The 21661-nt window shown below is 44.1% G+C and overlaps 1 protein-coding gene across 3 annotated transcripts in view; it reads right to left on the bottom strand.

The window, feature by feature from the left end:
• Positions 1-21661, bottom strand: part of LOC109433057 (cGMP-dependent protein kinase, isozyme 2 forms cD4/T1/T3A/T3B) — an 822160-nt gene that overhangs the window by 520244 nt on the left and 280255 nt on the right. The gene's annotated exons all lie outside the window — the stretch shown is intronic.

The raw sequence follows: 21661 nt of genomic DNA, 5'->3' as shown, positions 1-21661 counted from the left end.
CGTGTCGACACAAGATGTGCCTGAGAACCACAATCCAAAAGGGCACGACAAGACTTCAGATTCCCATTCACATCTTTCACTTGAACCTTCGCTGTCATTAGCAAACTGTTACATACACGAGGCATCTGTTTCATCGAACACGAAACCGTTGGAGCGGACTGAGATTCACCAGAAACAGACTTGGATTTTACATTTGGCACAACAGATTTCGAGGTAGACGGATCTGATTGTGGGGCGGACTGCATAACCGATTTCGAAGTTGACTGAACATTATTCTTATCGAGATGGAGAAGAGTATGGTGTTTTGCTTTGCACTCAGAACACGAATACGGTGAAGAACACGCACTACTCAAATGACCCACCCTAAGGCAATTATAACAAGCTCTGATGCTTCTTACCTTGGCCTGGCGTTGAGCGACGGTCATCTCCCTGAAGGCTTCGCACTTGTAGCCCGGATGGTTTCCGGTTCCACACAGCTCACACGTCCGGTCCTTGGTGGTAACAGCATACGTCTTCGTTGTTGCGTTCTTCGGTTGGTATCCAGGATTCTTCACAGGAACCGATGTCTTCGATGTAGAAGCTTGCTTGGCCAATGATGCTTCCACACGTTCCAGCACAGCGCATCGTTTCTTCAGAAACTCGATGGTGGCTTCGTACTCCGGCAGCTCCTTGTGGGGAATGGTTGCCTCCCACTGAAGCCTCGTCTCCTTGTCCAGCGCCGCGGCCAGAAAGTTGATCACGAAGTGCTCCGAAAATCCGGTCATCTCTTCATTCATCAGAGCCAGCCCATCGACGTGTTGAGTGACCTCGTCAATAAGCGCTCGGAGTTCCTTGGCGTTCTCTCGATGCATCTTCGGCAGTGCCAGCAGGCCATTGATGTGGACGTCTACTATGACCCGCTTGTCCTCGTATCTGTCCTCGAGTATCTTCCACGCGTGCTCGTAATCGTTCTGGCTTAACGTGCGAGAATCGATTATCCCAGCAGCTGTGCCGACCAGAGCTCTGTCCAAATGATAGAGCTTGATTGCGTCTGAGTCGGCTGATGTGCGCATGACATCCAAAAACATGGCCTTGAAGCGCGGCCAGTTTTCCGGCTTCCCGTCGAGGGAGGGAATCGGTGCCTTCAACGGCTGTTGCTGCACAATGATACGAGGGGCGTCGGGCTGCTGCTGCGTATTCGCTTGTGCTCTCGGTTGTGCGTCATCGTTGATGGATTGCACAATCGTCTCCAGCAGTACACACGTTTCAGTGTGCTGCGTTTCGAACAAATCATATGCTTCGATTTGCTCGTCCAGGCGGTCATCGGGAATGACCGCAACAATCTGGTTGTGATACTCACGGTACTCACTGTAGAAGCGGTCCAGCTTCTTCGAATACACAGCCAGCATCGCCGTACTCGGAGCAGTGGACCCAGCTCCTGCCATACATTCCAACGCCTTCCGGATCTTCGTGACCTGCGCCTTGGCCTGTCCACGTTGATGCACTAGCGTCGTGATGTCCGTCATTGTGACCTTTTCACTTTTCGTTGGTGTTCGATCCAACGTCATCCTCACACTCGCGCGCGACTAACACGGGTTGAAAATATCGGACTTGTCACTGTGGCACTCGCGCGCGGTTTACTTTCGATGTTGAAAGTTCGGTTACACTCACTACTGGTTCACTTGAACCGGAACGGTGGTGCGCCTCTCGCACCACGCAGGAATTGAGCGTGTTCGGACACGTCAGCGAAACACACTCTCACTGTCGGCGTTCACGCCTGACCTTTGACCACTCGCGCGCGACTTACTTTCGACTTTACGAATCGGACTAAACTTCCACTCGCGCGCGATTTACTTCGATTCAAATAGTACACGGTGTACTCACTTTCACAAACCACTTGGACAGCCACAGGAAAATAATTTCCGAATAACTGCGCCGGCTATCGTCTCAGCGGAACGGGTTCGTCGCAATCGTCAGATTGGCGACTGGGTAGCGGACTGTATGCGGGGTGGTGCCTCAATCGTCAGATTGACGACACGCGTACGTTGCGGGTGCAACACCAAAACGGATCGCTCGTGGATCCGGGTCGACTGGACCAAAATGTCCGTTCACGGACACTGGACGGAGGTTGGCCGGCTCTTCCCACTGAAGAGGGCCGCAGGAACAAAACTGCAGACGATAGCTCCACGACTTCGTTTCGGAATAACTCTTAGTGGAAGCCTTGTAAAAGGCTGATGGTTTCGGCTGTCCAAGGAAAACGCTTGGGATTTAATTTCCAACGATGTTTATTCCTTGACTGTTCAACAAAAACTGATAGCTCTTCGAGCGAATTCCAGTACTTATATACCCTACCCCAGCATTCCCAAAATACACCGTCCACCAATCAGCGCGAGCCTCGCTCGCATTGGTCGGTGCCCTGCACGACGCTGCGATGCGAACATGTCGCAGCGTGTTCTTCTCGTCCCTGTCTCGCTCGCTCGCATGATGATTCTGGCCGCCGCCACCGCTCGCATGTGGTGGCCGTCGTCGTCCCCGTTCAAATCGGCAGCCGCTCGTCGGCCGCCAGCCAAGCAACAGAAGCATTGCCGTTCGGGTGGGTAGTGCGCGTTCATTTATTAGATACAAACACATGTGTTAGTAAGGGGGGGACCGAAATAACCCGCGGTCGACTCGTGATTAGTTGGTTGGGAATTTGGGGATGTTAATGTTACGGGTGAGGATTATTAGGATATTATTAACACAAACACATATTTACACATTATGTACGCTCCGTGCGCGGACAGTTGCTGCGACCGAGAGAGCGTCGAACGTGTGGATTGTCGACTCTGGAGCAACATCGCACATGTGCTGTGACCGAGCGTTTTTCGACGAGTTGATGCCAAGCACGGGGATTTCCATCACGTTGGCCGATGGAAACGAGACGTTGGTGAGAGGTATCGGTTCGGGGCGCTTATTCTGCCAGGATGAAGAAGGTAAGCCACAAGAAATTATTCTTTCCGAAGTGTTCTACGTTCCGGATTTGGAGTCGAACCTGATATCGGTCGGAAAACTGGTAGCCAAAGGAGCCGAGGTAATATTTTCTGGTCACCGGGGGTGTGTCATCCAACACGACGGGATTGTCGCAGCAGTAGCGAAGAAAATCGGCTCTACAAGTTGAAGACTGCTAAGGAGTACGGTATGGTTGCGTCCCTGCACAATAAAAATTGCATCCACCAATGGCACCGCAAATTGGGCCACCGTGATCTGGATGCAATACATCGAGCGGCGCATGACGGTTTGGCTACCGGCGTGAACATCCAAAAATGTAGCGTGTTCCAAACGTGCGAGTGCTGCGTCGAAGGTAAGATTTCTCGGCTGCCATTTCCGAGGAAGGAGGACCGACAATCTGCGAAGGTGCTGGACATTATCCACAGAGACATCTGTGGGCCGATGAACACCGTGTCGCCTGGTTATTCGCGGTATTTCCTCACGATGATTGACGACCACAGCCGGTACACCGTCGTGTATATCCTCAAGAAGAAGTTGGAGGCTGCGGATGTAATAGAGGATTACGTGAGTATGGTTAAAAATCGATTTGGAAGATGTCCGACTGTTATTCGTTCCGACCAGGGAGGCGAATACAAATCGAAGCGTTTGGGACGATTCTATCGTGTCAATGGGATCGCTCCCCAGTACATGGCTGGCTACGCACTGGAGCAAAACGGTGTCGCGGAGAGGAAAAACCGTTCGAACGTCGAGATGGCGACGCGAAGATGGGCTACGAGTTCTGGGCGTAAGCGGTAAACATGGCCGTGCATCTGCAGAATATGCTACCATCGAGGTCCGTCAAGAGGACACCCTTCGAGCTCTGGTTTGGGAAGAAACCGGATTACGGACGATTGTACACTTTGTAAGTAAGTTAGATGTCAACAAATCCATTCCACTAGAAACGTAGAATCAGTATGATATTCATCAGTTGCCTTCTAACTCGATGATATGGCTGAGAGGTAAGTGATGAGCATCACAATCAGCGGATCTGAGTTCGAATCCATGCGTGACAAAACTTTACTTTTGTATGATTTTTATGTCGAATTGATTCTAGCGATTGGAAGACGTTAAAAATACATAAGCTTTATTTTGTAGTGTCCTCGAAGATGTAAATTTACATGTTTTGACCTTTAAATTTGTGTCTTTGAAGATGCTCGTATATGTCAGGTTCAGGACATTTAAAATTACATGATTTTTTCTAGGTGTGTAGAAGAAGAGATGCCTCTCTGGCGTTCTACTAGAAGCATGATGATGGGACAGAAACCAGTTCGATTCCGGGAGACCACCGGCATGGCGCGCAAGCTTGTGGCGGAACCGAGAAGTTTTGCTGAAGCAGTCAACAGTCCAGAGGCGTACTGCAATGGATGATGAAATCAAATCGCTGAAGATGCACGGTACCTGGAAGCTGGCGAATCTGCCCGATGATCGCAAACCCGTATTCAGCAAGTGGATTTTCAAGCGCAAGGTCGACGAGAATGGTAACGTTGCGTAGTACAAGGCCAGGCTGGCTGCGCAAGGATTCCCCCAGAAATTCGGGACGGACTTCGACTAGGTGTTCGCCCCGGTAGTGCGACAGGTAACGTTCAGGGCGTTGCTCATAGTTGCGAAGAACATGCTGGTGAAACATGCAGACGTCAAAACGGCCTACCTCAACGGCGACCTGGATGAGACGGTCTACATGCGGCAGCCGCCCGGCTACGAGGTGGGTGACAAGAGCTGTTTGTTGCAGAAGAGTCTGTACGGTCTCAAGCAAGCGGGACACGTGTGGAACCGGAAATTTGATGGTGTCCTGAAGCAGCTAGGCTTTACACAATCAGCCAACGATCCGTGCTTGTACATTCGACGACGAGGCAATCAGTTTACGTATCTGGTCGTGTATGTGGACGATATGGTCATCGCTTGCCACACCGAAGAAGAGTACGCCGAACTGATGACAGCTCTAAACCGCAATTTTACGGTAAAATCGTTGGGGGATATTTGCCATTTCCTGGGCATCCATGTCCGACGCAGCGAGGAGCAGTTTTCCCTAAATCAACGGATATACATCCAGAAGTTGTTGGAGCGTTTTGGGTTGACCGAAGCGAAGTCGTCGAAGATTCCTTTGGACCCTGGCCACCTGCAACAAAAGGAGGAGAGTGAGAAGCTGCCGAACAATCAGCAGTACTCAAGCTTGATTGGTGGTTTGTTGTATGTGGCATTGAACACCCGACCGGACATCGCGGTCAGCGTATCGATCCTTGGCCGGTCAGTGAGCAACCCGTCGCAGGTGGATTGGATGGAGGCGAAACGAATCCTCCGGTATCTCAAGCTCACCCAGGATCACGAGCTCGTACTGGGGCCAGGACAAGCGAGCATGGAGGTCTACGTCGACGCCGACTGGGCCGGTGATGCGAAAACCCGGAAGTCGAATTCCGGATTCTTGGTGACGTTCGGTGGTAGACCAATCCACTGGGCATCCCGGAAGCAAACATATGTTGCGTTGAGCAGCACGGAAGCGGAATTTGTAGCGCTCGCCGAGTGCTGCCAAGAGGTGCAGTGGGTCGACCGGTTGCTGAGCGATTTCGACGTGAACGTAGCGAAGCCGATTCGTATTCATTAGGTCAACCATTCGTGCATGCAGAACCGATCGAAGCACATCGATACGAAGTACCATTTCGTTCGCCAGATGTACCAGGAGGGCAAGATCTCGGTGCAATACTGTCCAACCGGCAGCATGGTTGCCGACATGCTAACGAAGCCATTGACCTACCAGAAGCTGACGAGGTTCCGCGTGGCAGCTGGTGTTCCTCCGTCGAGGAGGAGTGTTGAAGGTGCTGAAAACCTCAGCATGCCATTACTTTAGTTTGTAGATTTGAATTTTTGAATAAAATTATTAGTTGTTATTTGAACGTCTAGCAATCAAGATGTTTTATTGCATTCGGACTGATCTACGGCCACATTCCATAACTATTGCCAAAGGCGGGAAAACCACCCGGAGATCCGTCGGCATATTAACCAGCATGCTCGCTCGACACGACTTGCCCGAGAAGATCATCCTTAACAGACTGTTGAGTCATACCGATGGTGTAAATGGTGCTTTTGGAAAGGGAGGTCAACCGTAGACATTATCTTGGAGGATACAAATATCGCCGAGATAGCGCTCCAGCGTAAGAGGATGGGCGTTCGCTACTGTGCAGTAGTGATTCTGTATGGACGCGTTCAATAGCGCTAGTTTGGCGGCTATTGCCGATGCGCTCCAGAGTCTGTGGATACTCGGATACCTGAACAAGATTCGCGGAAGTTGCTTCCAGAATCGAGTACTAGTTTACGACACAGAGGTGGGTCAGAAGTGCTTCCACATAACCTCAGGAGTCTAGCAAGATTCCACCCTGGGTAAGGTGTCAATGAAAAGTTATATACGACTAAGTGTACGACGAGATGTTGAGGTTAAAGTTGCCAGTGGGCAATCGTCGGCTATGCTGATACTCAAATCAATGTTTTTTTTTTTCTAAATCACGCTCAATTCGGGAATTTATTGGTTATGTATCCATAATTGATTGGTACGTTATGCACGTGTAAAGCATTTCTACAGTGGTGCTTACAAAAAGCGTTTTCCCTCTCTTAAACATAACTCATAAAAATCTAACCAATACGATATGACGATCATAATCATTTCGTTTATACATACATGCACTTGCTGCAATTAACAACTGTTTAACGTCCGAACTACATCAATAACTTCTTCTATAGATCTCGGGACCATTCATTGCTTTATTTGAGCTCTTTCGAAGATTATTTGCTGTAAGGTACACCGGGGCAAGTTGAAACGGGTGGGGCAAGATGAAACAGCGGGTTAACACGATGTTTTCTAATGATGATAAACAGTTTGATCGCCATAACACATAGTTTTTGATTCAAACAATCTTCTAGCGAAGGATAAATTTCCAAATTGTATTCAAATCTGTTTCAAAACTTCGTGTTTCAACTTGCCCCGGTGTACCTTAAATATATCGTACGTGTGCGTGCTATGCAGTGCACGGTGCACGCGCGCGATGCAATCCGATTCCATTCACCAGACTCAACATTAAGCTGATCCCGCAATCCAAAGTGGACAGCTTACAGAGTTTACGGTTTTACGGCGTTGTTAATGTTTCTGTCTTCGGATCTGTATCAAGTTTCAGTGTGTCTTTACGACCATTGCTCTAGATTGCATTTGCAACTTGTTTGGAGTCTTGCACTTATTATAGACCCAGAGAGAAGAGTACCACCTGCCCGCTCAATAATCGAGAAGGGAATCCACTTGAACACCACTAGTAGAGGGCCGTCCTCAAGGGCGTAGCCAGCTTTTCGGCCAGAGGGGGGCGAGCAACCTTAAACTGAAAACCACTTTGCAGTAACAAGGATTCCTTTCCTTGAGGAATACTCTAAGAAATTTTTTGAGAAATTTCTTCGAAAAATCCTTTAATGAATTCCTTCGGAATTACGGGAAAAAATTCTTTGAAAATTTCTAAAGGAATTCTTTCGGAAATTCCTGGAGTAATTTCTTTGGAAGTTGCTAGAGGAATGCAATCGGAAAATTTTAAAGGAATCAAATAAAAATAATTTCAGGAATTTATTTCGAAAATCCATGAGGAATTCCACCTGAAATTCCTTGACGAATTCTTCATAAATTTCATGAGGAATTCCTTCATTTCTAAAGCTCCTTGAGAAATTCCATAAGAAATTCCTTCGAGAGTTCTTCTACAATTCCCTTTAGAAGATTCTTCGGGAATTCCTTGAGGAATTAATTGAAATAGATTTAGAATATTCCTTGAGGAACTCCTTCGGAGTTTTCGTGAGGAATTCCTCCGAAAATTCCTTGAAGAATGCCTTCAAAAATTCTTGGAGGAATTCATCCGGAAATTTCTGTGAGAATTCCTTCCTAAATTCCTGAAGCAATTCTTTCGAAAATATTGAAAAAAAAATCACTAAAAGTCTCTTGAGATATCCCTTCTGAAATTCCATAAGGAATTTCTTTAAAAATCTTTTAAAACTTCCTTGAAAAAATATTTCGAAAATTCCTGAAGAAATGCTTTTTGTGATTTTTTATTTCCTAGAGGAACTCATTCGGAAATTCTTTGAAGAGTTCCTTTAAAAATGCCTTGATAAGGAAAACTCGAAAATTGTTAAAGGAGTTCGTTTGGAATTTTTTTGACATATGTCTGAAATGTCTTATGGAATACCTTCGGAAATTTTGTGAGAAATTGTTTGACAAGTTCGTTGAGGATTTTTTTCGGTTTTTTTATAAATCTTTACGAAATTCCTCAAGGAATTCCAGCGAAAGATCCTTGAGAATTTTCTTCGGAAATTCTTCAAGAAATTCCTTCAAAAATGTACTGCGAAACTCCTATGAAAACTTGAGAAACTTCTTCAAACATCCCTTTAGGGATTATGTGAGAAAATCCTAAGGAAATTTCTTGAGGACAACCGTCAACAATTTTTGGAGGAATTCATTCGGAAATTTTTGGAGGTATTTCAAAGCAAATCCATAAGAAATTTCTTTGGAAATTCCGGGAGGGATTTCTTTGGAAATTCGTAGAGGAATTCCTTCGGAAATTCAGGAGAAAATCCTTTGAAAATTCCAGGAGAAATTCCTTTGAAAATTCCTTGAGGAATTCCTACGGAAATTCCTGAACAAGCTCGTCCGGAAACTCATGGAGGAATTCTTCGGGAAAATCCTAGAGGAATTCCCTCGGAAATTCTTGGAGGAATTCCTTCGAGAATTCGTGAAGGATTTCCTTCGGGAATTCCTGGAGGAATTTCTTCAGAAATTCCTGGAGTAATTCCTTCGGAAATACGTGGAGAAATTCCTTCCTGAAATTTCTGGAGGAATTCCTTCGGAAATTCATGGAGGAATTCCTTCAGAAAATCCTTGAGCGATTCCTTCGCGAAAGTCCTGGAGGAATTCCTTCTGAAATTTATGGAGGAACTCCTTCGGAAATTCGTGAAGGAATTCTTGGAGAAATTCTTTCGAAAATTCCTGGTGGAATTCCTTCGGACATTCACGAAAGAATTCCTTCGGAAATTCCGGCAGGAACTCCTTTGAAAATTCCTGGTGAAATTCCTTTGAAAATCCCTGGAGGAATTCCACCGGAAATTACTGAAGGAATTCCCTCGGAAATTCCAGGAGGAATTCCTTCGGAAATTGCTGGAAGATTTCCTTCGGAAATTCCTGAAGGAATGCCTTCGGAAATTTATGAAGGAATTCCTTCGGAAATTCCAAGAGGAATTCCTTCGCAAATTGCAGAAGGAATTTCTTTGAAAATTCCTGGAGGATCTTCTCCGGAAATTTCTGAAGTAATTCATCCGGAAATTCATGGAGGAATATCTCAGAAAATTCCTGAAGGAATTCCTTTGAAAATTCGTGGAGGAATTTCTTCAGAAATTCGTGAATGAATTCTTTCGGAAAATTTCTGGAGCAATTCCTTCGGAAATTCATGGAGGAACTCCTTCGGAAAATGCTTTAGGATTTCCATCGCAAAATTCCTGGAGGAATTCCTTCGGAAATTCATGGAGGAATTCCTTCGGTATTTCCTGGAGGAATTCCTCCGAGAATTCCTCAAGGAATTTCTTCGGAAATTCGTGGAGGAATTCCGTCGGAAAATTTCTGGAGGAATTCCTTTGAAAATTCATGCAAGAATTCCTGCGGAAAATTCTTTAGAAATTCCTTCGCAAAATTCCTGGAGGAATTCATTCGGAAATTCATAGAGGAATTCCTTCGGACATTCATGGAGGAATTCCTTCGGAAATTCCAGGAGGACATCCTTTAAAATTCCAAGAGGAATTCCTTTGAAAATTCCTAGAAGAATTTCTTCGAAAATTCGTAGAGGAATCCCGTCGGAAAATTTCTGGAGGAATTCCTTCGGAAATTCATGGAGGGATTTCTTCGGACATTCATGAAGAAATTCCTTCGGAAATTTCAGGAGGAAATCCTTTGAAAATTCCAAGAGGAATTCCCTTGAAAATTCCTGGAAGAATTCCTTTGGAAATTCCTGGAGGAATTATTCCGGAAATTCCTAGAGTAATTCCTCCAGAAATATGTGGAGGATTTTTTTCTGAAATTTCCTGGAGGAATTTCTCCGGAAGTTCCTGGAGGATTTCCCTCCGAAATTCCTGGAGGAATTGCCACGGGAATTCCTGGAGGAATTCTCTCGGAAATACATGGAGGAATTCATTCGGAAAATCCTGAAGGAATTTCTTTCGCAAAATTCCTGGTGGAATTACATCGGAAATTCATGGAGAAATTCCTTTGGAAATTTCCAGAATTTCTCCTGGAATTTCAGAAGGAATTCTTCCTGGAATTTCAAAAAAAAATCCTTCAGGAATTTCCAAAAAGTTTCTCCAGGAATTTCCGAAGGAATTTTCAAAGGAATTCCTCCAGGAATTTCCAATGGAATTCCTCCGGGAATTGTTAAGATATTTCTCCAAGAATCTCTGAAGCAATCCCTTCAGGAATTTCCGAAATAATTGCTCCACGAATTTGAGAAGGAATGCATCCAAGAGATTCCGGAGGGATTTCTCCAGGAATTTCCGAAGAAATTCCGAAAGAATTCCTGCAGGAATTTCCATGAATCTTCAAATGAATTCGTCCAGCAATTTCCGAAGGAATTCCTCCCGGAATTTCCGAATGAATTCCTCCAGGAATTTTTAAAGGAATTCCTAACGGAATTTGTAAAGAAATTCCTCCAAGAATTTTCGAGGGAATTCCTCTTGGAATTTCCAAAAATAAAATCCAAAAAGACTTTCCGAAAAAAATTCTCCAGGAATTTCTGAAGGAATACCTCAAGGAATTTCCGAAGGAATTCTTCCAGTAATTTCCGAAGAAATTATTCCAGCAATTTTCGAAGCAATTCCTCCTGCAATTTCCAAAGGAATCCGTCCAGTAGTATCCGAAGGAATTCCTCCAGGAATCATAAAAAGCATTCCTCTAAGAAATTTGGAATGATTTTTTTCCAGGAATGTCATAAGGAATTCATCCATGGATTTTCTCAGGAATTTGTCTATAGATTTCTGAAAAAAATCCTCCAGAAATTTCCGGAGGTATTCATCCAAGACTTTTCGAGGGAACTCCCCAAGGAATTTCCGAAGGAATTCTTCCAGGAATTTGCGAAGGGATTCCTCCAAGAATTCTGATTTTTTTAAGGAATTCTTCCAGGATTTTTTGAAGGAATTGCTTCAGGAATTTCCGAAGCAATTCCTCCCGGAATTTCCGAAAGAATTCCTCCAGGAATTCATGAAGAAATTCATTTTCGAATTTCCGAATGAATTCCTCCAGGAATCTCCAAAGGAATTCGTCCAGCAATTTCCTCCAGTAATTTCCGAACGAAGTCCTTCACGAATTTCCGATGGAATTTCTCCAGAAATTTCAGAAGGAATTCTTCCAGGATTTTGCGAAGGGATTTCTCCAAGAATTTTGGAAGGAATTTCCAATGGAATTCCTCCAGCAATTTCCGATGGAATTCCTTCAGAAGTTTCCGAAAGAATTTCTGCAGGAATTCCCAAAGGAATTTCCCCTGAAATTTCCGAATGAATTCCTCCGGGAATCTCTAGAGAAATTCGTCCAGCAATTTCCGAAAGAATTCCTCCCGAAATTTCTGAAAGAATTCCTCCAGGAATTTTTAAAGGAATTCCTAATAGAATTTCCGATGGAATTCCTCCCGGAATTTCCGAAAGAATTCCTTCAGGATTTTCCGAAGGAATTCTGCTAGGAATTTCCGACGGTAATTCTCCAGGAATTTCAAAAAAAAAATCTAAAAAGAATTTCCGAAAAAAATCCTCCAGGAATTTCTGAAGGAATTCCTCCAGGAATTTCCAAAAGAATTGGTCCAGCAATTTCCGAAGGAATTCATCCAGTAATTGCCGAAGAAATTATTGCAGGAATTTCCGAAGGAATTCCTCTTGGAATTTCCAATGAAATTCGCCCAGCAATTTCCGAAGGGATTTCTCCCGGAATTTCCGAAAGAATTCCTCCAGGAATTCCTAAAGGAATTCCTCCTGGAATTCCAAAGGAATTCGTCCAGCAATTTCCGAAGGAATTCCTCCCGAAATTTCTGAAATAATTTCTCCAGGAATTTCCGATGGAAATCCTCCTGGAATTTCCGAAGGAATTCCTCCAGGAAAATTCCGCTAGGAATTTCCGAAGGAATTCCTGCAAGAATTTCCAAAAAAAATCCAAAAAGTATTTCCGAAAAAAATCCTCTACGACTTTCCGAAGGTATTCCTCCAGGACTTTCGGAAGGAATTCCTGCAGGAATTTTCAATGACATTCGTCCAGCAATTTCCGAAGGAATTCCTCCAGGAATTTCCAAAAGCATTCCTCCTGGAAGTTTGGAATTATTTTGTCCAGAAATTTCGTAAGGAATTCACCTAAGGATTTCCTCACGAATTTCTCTATGGATTTCTGAAAGAATTCCTCCACTAATCTCCGAAGGTATTCATCCCATTTCCCAAGGAACTGCCCAAGGAATTTTCGAAGGAATTTCCGATGGCATTCTTTCAGGAATTTGCGAAGGGATTCCTCCAGGAATTTTGGATGGAATTCCTTCAGAAATTTCTAAAGGAATTCCTCCAGGTATTTCCGAAGGAATACCCTCAGGAATTTTCGAAGGTGTTCCTCCCAAGAATTTCCTAAGGAATTCCTGCATACATTGAAAAAATACGAGGATGCAGGAGAATTTTATTTTTACTTGACAGCTCTGATCATCTAAGTTTTTCAGTTAAGTTAGAATATAGTTGATCGGTCAGGGGGGGGCCACGGCCCCCCCCTGCCCCCCCCTGGCTACGCCCTTGGCCGTCCTAGGCACTCGCTCGAATACACGCACGTATAATTTAGGATTGAGATTAGAACCGCCTCCCGGCGACGATCATCGATTGTTTCGTGAATGGCTCTGCTCGACCGCTCGATCCTCCAAAGTCTAAGTCAGTGCGCTGTGAAGTGCGGTGCCAATGTAGCAGATTTGCTCGCACATAATTGGATGGAAGTGCGGCGCGGGTACGCCAATGGCTGAAATATGGCACCGGGAGCTGAATAGCGCCCCCCTCGATTATTCATAGTACACACATTGGCACGGTGCAGATAGACAACATTTTAATTAAAGTTTCGAATAACTCCACACGCGTGACATTTAGGGTGAACGCGTGCCCCCGGTGGTGTACTAAACGATCACGCAACATGCGACCAACTTTGCGCGCGTTCGGTGTGGATGGTGACTGGAAAGATTGTTCAGAAGTTCTCCCATTTTTGCAAGATTTCTGGTTTCTCGATTTTTGGTGAGCCAGTTTGCATACTCTCACCTCACAACCGCTACCGGAGGTCTCGTTTCATGCCCCGCGGGTCTTACATTATCGGCAATTTGTTTATATGTTCACCGTGCATATCGTGTAATCTTGATTGTTACCAATCAATGATACTTGCGATTATTGTGTATCGTTGGTAATTATCTCCATAATTGCGGGTTAATTATCGGACAAGTGAAAGGCCGAAAAGTGTAGTTGTTTGCAGGAGCAATCGGTTTCCGGTTTTATGGATTTGTTTACTGGAAGGAGTAGGGGTTCTTCTTCTTCTTTATGACTCGACGTTCGCATTGGGACTTGGCCTGTCTCTCTTCAACATAGTGTTCATAGTGTGCACTTCACAGTTATTAATTGAAGGGCTTTCTTTACTTGCCATTGCATGAATTTGTACATTGTGTGACAAGTACAATTATACGATACACTATGCCCAGGGAGTCGAGAAAGTATAGATCCAAACTACTTGAGAAAAAAAAAATTCAGGTAACTTTTTGATACTGAATTTTTGAATTCACTGAATTTGTCATTTTTTGACCAAATTTTGAGCATTTCCCATAGTTTTTATAGTTTTTATAGGGTGACGCTAGAACAAATCTTTTTATCGCGCTATCTTTTTGTTTCAAATTTCTCTTCAAAGCCGTCAAAGAACCACTTTGAGCTTCCAAAAACGCACATTTTCGTGCGCTGAGAATGTAGCTACGTCATTCCGTTCAGAAGATATTGATGATTTTCTAGAAAAATAGGCACCAACCCGTAATATTACTTTATCAATAAAGAATTATTTAAAAAAAACCCCTGCAACTATTAAACCAAAAGAGATAACGACCATCTCCGCGCACGAAACGAAACGTCTGCAAATGCTCTACAAGTGGTTCTTGGGCAACTTTGATGAGAAATTAAAACTGAAAAACTTAATGCCAGAAAACCGGTTTTTTTTAACCACCTTAACCTAATTCAGAAAAATACCTATCTCAAGATCCGCCAACTTCAAAGCTACATGAAAACTGTCTTTAGCAAACTAGCTCAAAATTTATAGGAATTCCTTCAGGGATTCCTCCCGGAATTCCTTCAGGGACTCCTCTCGGAATTCCTTCAGGGATTCCTCCCGGAATTCCTTCAATGATTCCTCCCGGAATTCCTTCAGAGATTTCTCCAGGAATTCCTTCAGGGATTCCTCTAGGAATTCCTTCAGGGATTCCTCCAGGAATTCCTTCAGGGGTTCCTCCAGGAAATCCTTCAGGGATTCCTCCAGGAATTCCTTCAGGGATTCCTCCAGGAATTCCTTCAGATATTCTTCCAGGAATTCCTTCAGGGATTCCTCCCGGAATTCCTTCAGGAATTCCTCCAGGAATTCCTTCAGGGGTTCTTCCAGGAATTCCTTCAGGGATTCCTCCCGGAATTCCTTCAGGAATTCCATAGGAATTCCTTCAGGGATTCCACAGGAAATACTTCAGGGGTTCAGGGATTCAGAGATTTCCTGAACAAATCACAGTTACTGAAGAAATGCCGGAGAGAACTTCTATAGAAAACCCTGAACCCCTGTGGGAATTCCTATGGAATCCCTGAAGGAATTCCTGGAGGAATCCCTGAAGGAATTCTTGGAGGAAACCCTGAAGGAATTCCGGGAGGAATCCCCGAAGTAATTCCTGGCTGAGTCTCTGAAGAAATTCCTGGAGGAATCCCATAAGCAATTACTTGAGAAATTTCCGAAGGAATTCCTGGAGTAATCCCCGAAAGAATTCTTGGAGGAATCGCCGATGGAATTGCTGGAGCAATCCCCGAAGGAATTCCTTCAGGGATTCCTCCAGGAATTCCTTCAGGGATTCCTCCAGGAATTCCTACAGGGATTCTTCCAGGAATTTCTCTAGGAATTCCTCCCGGGATTCCTTCAGGAATTCCTCCCGGAATTCCTTCAGGGATTCCTCCCGGAATTCCTTCAGGGATTCCTCCCGGAATTCCTTCAGGGATTCCTCCCGGAATTCCTTCAGGGATTCCTCCCGGAATTCTTTCAGGGATTCCTCCCGGAATTCTTTCAGGGATTCCTCCCAGAATTCCTTCAAGGATTCCTCCCGGAATTCCTTCAGGGATTCCTCCAGAAATTCCTTCAGGGATTCCTCCAGGAATTCCTACAGGTATTTCTGCAGGAATTCCTTCAGGTATTTCTGCAGGAATTCCTTCAGGGATTCCTCCAGGAATTCCTTCAGGGATTCTTCCAGGAATTCCTCCAGGGATTCTTCCAGGAATTCCTTCAGGGATTCCTCCAGGAATTCCTTCAGGGATTCTTCCAGGAATTCCTTCAGGGATTCTCCAGGAATTCCTTCAGGGATTCTTCCAGGAATTCCTTCAGGGATTCTTTCAGGAATTCCTTCAGGGATTCTTCCAGGAATTCCGTCAGGGATTCTTCCAGGAATTCCTTCAGGGATTCTTCCAGGAATTCCTTCAGAGATTCCTCTAGGAATTCCTTCAGAGATTCCTCTAGGAATTCCTTCAGAGATTCCTCCAGGAATTCCTTCAGGAATTCCTCCAGAAATTCCTTCAGAGATTCCTCCAGGAATTCCTTCAGGGATTCCTCCAGGAATTCCTTCAGGGATTCCTTCAGAAATTCCTTCAGGGATTCCTTCAGAAATTCCTTCAGGGATTCCTTCAGAAATTCCTTCAGGGATTCCGCCAGGAAGTCCTTCAGGAAGTCCTTCAGGGATTCTTTCAGGAAGTCCTTCAGGGATTCCTTCAGGAAGTCCTTCAGGGATTCCAGCAGGAAGTCCTTCAGGGATTCCAGCAGGAAGTCCTTCAGGGATTCCAGCAGGAAGTCCTTCAGGGATTCCAGCAGGAAGTCCTTCAGGGATTCCAGCAGGAAGTCCTTCAGGGATTCCAGCAGGAAGTCCTTCAGGGATTCCAGCAGGAAGTCCTTCAGGGATTCCAGCAGGAAGTCCTTCAGGGATTCCAGCAGGAAGTCCTTCAGGGATTCCAGCAGGAAGTCCTTCAGGGATTCCAGCAGGAAGTCCTTCAGGGATTCCAGCAGGAAGTCCTTCAGGGATTCCAGCAGGAAGTCCTTCAGGGATTCCAGCAGGAAGTCCTTCAGGGATTCCAGCAGGAAGTCCTTCAGGGATTCCAGCAGGAAGTCCTTCAGGGATTCCAGCAGGAAGTCCTTCAGGGATTCCAGCAGGAAGTCCTTCAGGGATTCCAGCAGGAAGTCCTTCAGGGATTCCAGCAGGAAGTCCTTCAGGGATTCCAGCAGGAAGTCCTTCAGGGATTCCAGCAGGAAGTCCTTCAGGGATTCCAGCAGGAAGTCCTTCAGGGATTCCAGCAGGAAGTCCTTCAGGGATTCCAGCAGGAAGTCCTTCAGGGATTCCAGCAGGAAGTCCTTCAGGGATCCCTTCAGGAAGTCCTTCAGGGATTCCTTCAGGAAGTCCTTCAGGGATTCCTTCAGGAAGTCCTTCAGGGATTCCTTCAGGAAGTCCTTCAGGGATTCCTTCAGGAAGTCCTTCAGGGATTCCTTCAGGAAGTCCTTCAGGGATTCCTTCAGGAAGTCCTTCAGGGATTCCTTCAGGAAGTCCTTCAGGGATTCCTTCAGGAAGTCCTTCAGGGATTCCTTCAGGAAGTCCTTCAGGGATTCCTTCAGGAAGTCCTTCAGGGATTCCTTCAGGAAGTCCTTCAGGGATTCCTTCAGGAAGTCCTTCAGGGATTCCTTCAGGAAGTCCTTCAGGGATTCCTTCAGGAAGTCCTTCAGGGATTCCTTCAGGAAGTCCTTCAGGGATTCCTTCAGGAAGTCCTTCAGGGATTCCTTCAGGGATTCCTTCAGGAAGTCCTTCAGGGATTCCTTCAGGAAGTCCTTCAGGGATTCCTTCAGGAAGTCCTTCAGGGATTCCTTCAGGAAGTCCTTCAGGGATTCCTTCAGGAAGTCCTTCAGGAAGTCCTTCAGGGATTCCTTCAGGAAGTCCTTCAGGAAGTCCTTCAGGAAGTCCTTCAGGAAGTCCTTCAGGGATTCCTTCAGGAAGTCCTTCAGGGATTCCTTCAGGAAGTCCTTCAGGGATTCCTTCAGGAAGTCCTTCAGGGATTCCTTCAGGAAGTCCTTCAGGGATTCCTTCAGGAAGTCCTTCAGGGATTCCTTCAGGAAGTCCTTCAGGGATTCCTTCAGGAAGTCCTTCAGGGATTCCTTCAGGAAGTCCTTCAGGGATTCCTTCAGGAAGTCCTTCAGGGATTCCTTCAGGAAGTCCTTCAGGGATTCCTTCAGGAAGTCCTTCAGGGATTCCTTCAGGAAGTCCTTCAGGGATTCCTTCAGGAAGTCCTTCAGGGATTCCTTCAGGAAGTCCTTCAGGGATTCCTTCAGGAAGTCCTTCAGGGATTCCTTCAGGAAGTCCTTCAGGGATTCCTTCAGGAAGTCCTTCAGGGATTCCTTCAGGAAGTCCTTCAGGGATTCCTTCAGGAAGTCCTTCAGGGATTCCTTCAGGAAGTCCTTCAGGGATTCCTTCAGGAAGTCCTTCAGGGATTCCTTCAGGAAGTCCTTCAGGGATTCCTTCAGGAAGTCCTTCAGGGATTCCTTCAGGAAGTCCTTCAGGGATTCCTTCAGGAAGTCCTTCAGGGATTCCTTCAGGAAGTCCTTCAGGGATTCCTTCAGGAAGTCCTTCAGGGATTCCTTCAGGAAGTCCTTCAGGGATTCCTTCAGGAAGTCCTTCAGGGATTCCTTCAGGAAGTCCTTCAGGGATTCCTTCAGGAAGTCCTTCAGGGATTCCTTCAGGAAGTCCTTCAGGGATTCCTTCAGGAAGTCCTTCAGGGATTCCTTCAGGAAGTCCTTCAGGGATTCCTTCAGGAAGTCCTTCAGGGATTCCTTCAGGAAGTCCTTCAGGGATTCCTTCAGGAAGTCCTTCAGGGATTCCTTCAGGAAGTCCTTCAGGGATTCCTTCAGGAAGTCCTTCAGGGATTCCTTCAGGAAGTCCTTCAGGGATTCCTTCAGGAAGTCCTTCAGGGATTCCTTCAGGAAGTCCTTCAGGGATTCCTTCAGGAAGTCCTTCAGGGATTCCTTCAGGAAGTCCTTCAGGGATTCCTTCAGGAAGTCCTTCAGGGATTCCTTCAGGAAGTCCTTCAGGGATTCCTTCAGGAAGTCCTTCAGGGATTCCTTCAGGAAGTCCTTCAGGGATTCCTTCAGGAAGTCCTTCAGGGATTCCTTCAGGAAGTCCTTCAGGGATTCCTTCAGGAAGTCCTTCAGGGATTCCTTCAGGAAGTCCTTCAGGGATTCCTTCAGGAAGTCCTTCAGGGATTCCTTCAGGAAGTCCTTCAGGGATTCCTTCAGAAATTCCTTCAGGGATTCCTTCAGAAATTCCTTCAGGGATTCCTTCAGAAATTCCTTCAGGGATTTCTTCAGGAAGTCCTTCAGGGATTCCTTCAGAAATTCCTTCAGGAAGTCCTTCAGGGATTCCTTCAGGAAGTCCTTCAGGGATTCCATCAGGGATTCCTTCAGGAAGTCCTTCAGGGATTCCATCAGGAAATCCTTCAGGGATTCCTTCATATATTGTGGAAAAAATGCAAGAACCGGACAGCCAAAATAACTAGCAAATGCCAAAACTGATTAACTTAGTAGATATATTATTAGTGTCCTTTTTACACCATAACCATGAAATCCAAGTACTTCGGAGATAATTTAATCGACTGATTAAGAGATATTAGACAAAGTGTATCTCGCTGATTTTCTTACCCATTTGTTAATCGATTCAAGATCTTTTGGCAGTTCACAAAAGATACAATAATCCAGAATATGTAAGCTTTTTTTAAACATTCCATACAAGTTATGGAATAAGATTCCATACAAGATTCCATACAAGTCCATGGTCCATGATGCTATTTTGGAAATCAATCCACTAGATGCCAAAGCCACAATATTTTCTAGAACTTTTGGTCAATTACACAAAATAAATATGTTAAATACAAATAATACAACAATAATTTTATTAAGTGTAAGAAGGGTTCTGTTCACCATAGGTGGATTAAATCAGGTTTTTCCTTGAGGAGCCACTGGAGCATCTAGATGAATTTCAGACGGAATACTAGAATTAATCCCTGTAAGAATTCCAATCATAGCACAAAACCAAAGCATCCTTGATCTCATTTCTTGTCAGCTGAGTACTAGGCTTAAGGCTCACCGATTGAAGACCGCAGACAGTTTCTGCAAAATATACACACTAAACATCATCAAAATAAAAAAAAAAATGTGTGTCACATGATACGGAATGTTTATGTAAGACGTATGTAGTACCGGAATCATTCTCAAAATGTCTCGGATGGACCCGTACCTGGTCAGTCATAGTTTTTAGTCACTCCATATGTATACTTTTGTATTCTGTACGAAACATTATGAAGTTAGATACGTCGCATGATATGGTTTGTGCCCAACGGCGATATATGTCCCCACCTGACGCCCTTGGGGAATCCGGAACAGGGCATTACTATTCCAAATGAACAAAAACTACTCATATACACGTATAGTTTACGATTCAGAGATGAAAAATCATAGTTTGATGTACCGTCGTTGGGGGTGACAATGGGTCTGGGGGGGTGAGATTGGGTTAAAACGGAGAAACATAAAATCTGAAATAGTTCATCAACTATCGCTAATTTATGTTGAAAACTTTATATTATTTCAAAGAGGAAATGTTTTTACACGTCATGATGCAGAATAAGATGTTTAGCAATAATGGTTTTTTGATAAATTTATGGCCAAACTTTCATGATGAAACTACTGGTGAATCACTCTGAAAAAAATTCTCCATCGTAATGTTTCACACGAGGACCTAAACATAAATTTTCTTATAAGTGGTTAGCTGTAGGTATTACCTGGTCGATGCAATGAAAAACGCGGGCTGTCATTGCTCTTTTTATTTAAAAATTCAATATTTTCGACCCAATGTCTAAATATTAAGAATGAGGGTGAGATTGGGTCAGGCAAGTTATCGAGTGCACATAACCTTAACCAAAAATTCAACTTGTTATCCAGTCCCCATTTGACGTTAGAGTGGTGCCATGTTTACCGTATCTTCATAAAAGCCCACTTTTCTTCGAAAATATGCCGAAGAAATGGCAAGCGGGAGTGTTCGTACGTTTAGTGCCTCAAATCATTTATAACAATACATGCGTTTGGACAGAAGAATAAGTCTACTAGAACTCATACAACATTTATTTAAAAAAAAATCCGCTTTAAAGTTATTGCGAGAGAGGGTCTAATAATGTGAAATGTTGTGTAACATAATATTTAAACGACCCTCTATCTTGAGATGGAGTGATTTGCTTTGGCAGTATGGAGGCCAATGATCATGAGAGTTTATAGATGGTTTGGTTAACATTTCTTATGCAGTATACTAAAAATATCATGTTTTTTTTCAATCGATCTTTCAATGCGCCCCTCCCTCGTTGTAATCCTCCCCCTCCTCTCATGGAGGTTGAAACATTAAATGAGGATGGTGGCTAAAAATGGCGATACAACATACAAATGTTATTTTATCAAATTTCAACCATTTTTTCGGTTTTATTAGCCCTTTTAGGTGGTTTAATCATCTTTAAAAATTACCTAAGTTTTTATTCGTCATGGTTACATTGTATTTTAAGATTTTTTGCTAGATATGTTCAATAAAATTAACTTACATTCTTAGATAGGCGATTTCGAATACTTTGACCCATTCTCACCCCCTCTAAGGGGTGAGATTAGGTCAATTTTCAATCATTTGTAGTTAAGTAAGCAATTCATATAATGTGATACTTTCTTGCTTAACTGTCATTACCAGATAAAAAAGTATACATACCGAATAAAAAGTTATTCCGTTTTCAATTGTATTTGTTATTTAACAAACATTCTATTCGTATCCTTTTTTGGCCCATTCTCACCCCCAACGACGATAAGACGTATAAAAACATGGTAATGTTCCACTTGGCTAACCGACGTGCCCCACTGGGTTTCCGTATAAATCCGGAACCGGTTATCCGACTTGGAAAACCAACGTATTTTACGAAATGCCACTAGTTTCCGGATGTTGTGTCAAATTTTCATCAAAATCGGTTGGAAATTATGGAAACTAGAGCCACAAATGCATAAAAATTTGGTTGCGAAAAATACTTTGGTGACGCAACCGTTAAATTATGGGTGGAAATAGGAAAAAATATTTAGTTTTTTTTTATTGAAACTTGTTCGAAGAATCTATTTATGATATCGAAAATCTCAAAGATTGTTTCCTTTTGATGGTTTAAAAATCGATAAAAATAAAAATTCGACAAAAAATTGAAGCTTCTGACCATTCTGGGCTACTTGGTCAGCTTTCAAAATAAAAATAATTTGAAAAAATAAAGTGTAAGGTTTTTTGGAAAA

The sequence above is a fragment of the Aedes albopictus genome, chromosome 2 (assembly GCF_035046485.1).
Source record: "Aedes albopictus strain Foshan chromosome 2, AalbF5, whole genome shotgun sequence".
NCBI classification, from domain to species: Eukaryota; Metazoa; Arthropoda; class Insecta; order Diptera; family Culicidae; genus Aedes; species Aedes albopictus.
Note: the sequence above shows the minus strand (reverse complement) of the source record. Positions and strands in the feature narration are given on the sequence as shown.